Below are 4,453 nucleotides of genomic sequence, written 5' to 3' on the forward strand. Positions count from 1 at the left end.
TATATGTAACGTTTATCGTTGTAACGACATTTAATGTATATATATCATATTAAGAGATATTCGTACATCATAATATCATGATAATATAATAATTTAAAATCTCTTTTGATATTATAAACATTGGGTTAACAACATTTAACAAGATCGTTAACCTAAAGGTTTCAAAACAACACTTACAGGTAACGACTAACGATGACTTAACGACTCAGTTAAAATGTATATACATGTAGTGTTTTAATATGTATTTATACACTTTTGAAAGACTTCAATACACTTATCAAAATACTTCTACTTAACAAAAATGCTTACAATTACATTCTCGTTCAGTTTCATCAACAATTCTACTCGTATGCACCCGTATTCGTACTCGTACAATACACAGCTTTTAGATGTATGTACTATTGGTATATACACTCCAATGATCAGCTCTTAGCAGCCCATGTGAGTCACCTAACACATGTGGGAACCATCATTTGGCAACTAGCATGAAATATCTCATAAGATTACAAAAATATGAGTAATCATTCATGACTTATTTACATGAAAACAAAATTACATATCCTTTATATCTAATCCATACACCAACGACCAAAAACACCTACAAACACTTTCATTCTTCAATTTTCTTCATCTAATTGAACTCTCTCAAGTTCTATCTTCAAGTTCTAAGTGTTCTTCATAAATTCCAAAAGTTCTAGTTTCATAAAATCAAGAATACTTTCAAGTTTGCTAGCTCACTTCCAATATTGTAAGGTGATCATCCAACCTCAAGAAATCTTTGTTTCTTACAGTAGGTTATCATTCTAATACAAGGTAATAATCATATTCAAACTTTGGTTCAATTTCTATAACTATAACAATCTTATTTCAAGTGATGATCTTACTTGAACTTGTTTTCGTGTCATGATTTTGCTTCAAGAACTTTGAGCCATCCAAGGATCCATTGAAGCTAGATCCATTTTTCTCTTTTCCAGTAGGTTCATCCAAGGAACTTAAGGTAGTAATGATGTTCATAACATCATTCGATTCATACATATAAAGCTATCTTATTCGAAGGTTTAAACTTGTAATCACTAGAACATAGTTTAGTTAATTCTAAACTTGTTCGCAAACAAAAGTTAATCCTTCTAACTTGACTTTTAAAATCAACTAAACACATGTTCTATATCTATATGATATGCTAACTTAATGATTTAAAACTTGGAAACACGAAAAACACCGTAAAACCGGATTTACGCCGTCGTAGTAACACCGCGGGCTGTTTTGGGTTAGTTAATTAAAAACTATGATAAACTTTGATTTAAAAGTTGTTATTCTGAGAAAATGATTTTTATTATGAACATGAAACTATATCCAAAAATTATGGTTAAACTCAAAGTGGAAGTATGTTTTCTAAAATGGTCATCTAGACGTCGTTCTTTCGACTGAAATGACTACCTTTACAAAAACGACTTGTAACTTATTTTTCCGACTAGAAACCTATACTTTTTTTGTTTAGATTCATAAAATAGAGTTCAATATGAAACCATAGCAATTTGATTCACTCAAAACGGATTTAAAATGAAGAAGTTATGGGTAAAACAAGATTGGATAATTTTTCTCATTTTAGCTACGTGAAAATTGGTAACAAATCTATTCCAACCATAACTTAATCAACTTGTATTATATATTATGTAATCTTGAGATACCATAGACACGTATACAATGTTTCGACCTATCATGTCGACACATCTATATATATTTCGGAACAACCATAGACACTCTATATGTGAATGTTGGAGTTAGCTATACAGGGTTGAGGTTGATTCCAAAATATATATAGTTTGAGTTGTGATCAATACTGAGATACGTATACACTGGGTCGTGGATTGATTCAAGATAATATTTATCGATTTATTTCTGTACATCTAACTGTGGACAACTAGTTGTAGGTTACTAACGAGGACAGCTGACTTAATAAACTTAAAACATCAAAATATATTAAAAGTGTTGTAAATATATTTTGAACATACTTTGATATATATGTATATATTGTTATAGGTTCGTGAATCAACCAGTGGCCAAGTCTTACTTCCCGACGAAGTAAAAATCTGTGAAAGTGAGTTATAGTCCCACTTTTAAAATCTAATATTTTTGGGATGAGAATACATGCAGGTTTTATAAATGATTTACAAAATAGACACAAGTACGTGAAACTACATTCTATGGTTGAATTATCGAAATCGAATATGCCCCTTTTTATTAAGTCTGGTAATCTAAGAATTAGGGAACAGACACCCTAATTGACGCGAATCCTAAAGATAGATCTATTGGGCCTAACAAACCCCATCCAAAGTACCGGATGCTTTAGTACTTCGAAATTTATATCATATCCGAAGGGTGTCCCGGAATGATGGGGATATTCTTATATATGCATCTTGTTATTGTCGGTTACCAGGTGTTCACCATATGAATGATTTTTATCTCTATGTATGGGATGTGTATTGAAATATGAAATCTTGTGGTCTATTGTTACGATTTGATATATATAGGTTAAACCTATAACTCACCAACATTTTTGTTGACGTTTTAAGCATGTTTATTCTCAGGTGATTATTAAGAGCTTCCGCTGTCGCATACTTAAATAAGGACGAGATTTGGAGTCCATGCTTGTATGATATTGTGTAAAAACTGCATTCAAGAAACTTATTTTGTTGTAACATATTTGTATTGTAAACCATTATGTAATGGTCGTGTGTAAACAGGATATTTTAGATTATCATTATTTGATAATCTACGTAAAGCTTTTTAAACCTTTATTGATGAAATAAAGGTTATGGTTTGTTTTAAAATGAATGCAGTCTTTGAAAAACGTCTCATATAGAGGTCAAAACCTCGCAACGAAATCAATTAATATGGAACGTTTTTAATCAATAAGAACGGGACATTTCATACCTCGGGTCCGGTGATTTGCTTTTCGCCTACTTCGGCCCAACAAATAGGAGATCGGCACTTACGGCCATACAATGCCTCAAAAGGTGCAGCATTAATGCTAGAGTGATAACTGTTGTTATACGAGAATTCAGCGAGTGGAAAATGCCTTTCCCAGGCCTTTCCGAAATCGATGACACATGCACGCAACATGTCTTCCAATGTCTGAATTGTTCGTTCACTTTGCCCGTCAGTCTGAGGGTGATAAGCAGTCCTCATGTCAAGACGAGTTCCCAAGGCTTCTTGCAAAGAACGCCAAAATCTAGAAGCAAAACGGGGATCGCGATCTGAGATGATCGATAAAGGTACACCATGACGAGATACAACCTCTTTGATGTATAATTGGGCAAGTCTCTCCATTGTATCCATCTCCTTCATCGCTAAGAGGTGTGCAGATTTGGTAAGGCGGTCAACAATAATCCAAATAGTATCGTATCCGCCCACCGTCTTTGGTAGCTTGGTGATGAAATCCATTGTTATCCTTTCCCACTTCCATTGTGGGATTTTCGGTTGTTGAAGTAAACCAGAAGGTCTCTGATGCTCGGCTTTAACCTTTGAGCAAGTCAAACACTTACCAACATAGGTTGCAACGTCTTTCTTAAGATTCGGCCACCAATACTGTTCTTTAAGGTCGTGGTACATTTTGCCCGCTCCAGGATGAATCGAATATCTCGATTTGTGTGCTTCATCAAGTATAAGGTTCCGTAGATCTCCATAAAGAGGTACCCAAATTCTTCTGGCATAACATCGGAGTCCAGACTCCCTAACCTCGAATCGAGAAACAAGTATGTTCAAATGTTCGTGAGATATATTCTCCTCCTTGAGAGCCTCATCTTGGGCTACTCTGATCTGGCTGTTGAGGTTCGAATGGATGGTGATGTTCAGAGCCCTAACACGAAGAGGTGCCGTCCTCTCCTTTTGGCTTAAAGCGTCAGCTACAACATTGGCCTTGCCAGGGTGATAGCGGAGTTCACAATCGTAGTCGTTGAGCGTCTCGATCCATCGACGCTGTCTCATATTCAGTTGCTTCTGATCGAAGATGTGCTGGAGACTCTTGTGATCGGTGAAGATAGTACTCTTAGTTCCATACAAATAGTGTCTCCACAATTTAAGCGCAAAGACAATGGCTCCAAGTTTAAGATCGTGAGTAGTGTAATTCCGCTCGTGAATCTTCAGTTTTCAGGAGGCATAAGCAATAACCTTTGATCGTTGCATCAGTACACAACCAAAACCACTCTTCGAAGCATCGCAATAAACAACAAAGTCGTCACGGCCCTCAGGAAGTGATAGGATAGGTGCGGTGGTTAACTTCTTCTTCAAAGTTTGGAATGCTGATTCATGTGTAGGTTCCCAAATGAACTTCTTACCCTTGTGAGTCAGTGCGGTCAAAGGACGCGCAATCAGAGAGAATCCTTCAATGAACCTTCGGTAATAACAGGCGAGACCTAGGAATTGGTGAATATGCGTCGGAGTAGTGGGGGTC

The sequence above is a fragment of the Rutidosis leptorrhynchoides genome, chromosome 6, assembly GCF_046630445.1.
Source record: "Rutidosis leptorrhynchoides isolate AG116_Rl617_1_P2 chromosome 6, CSIRO_AGI_Rlap_v1, whole genome shotgun sequence".
NCBI lineage: Eukaryota > Viridiplantae > Streptophyta > Magnoliopsida > Asterales > Asteraceae > Rutidosis > Rutidosis leptorrhynchoides.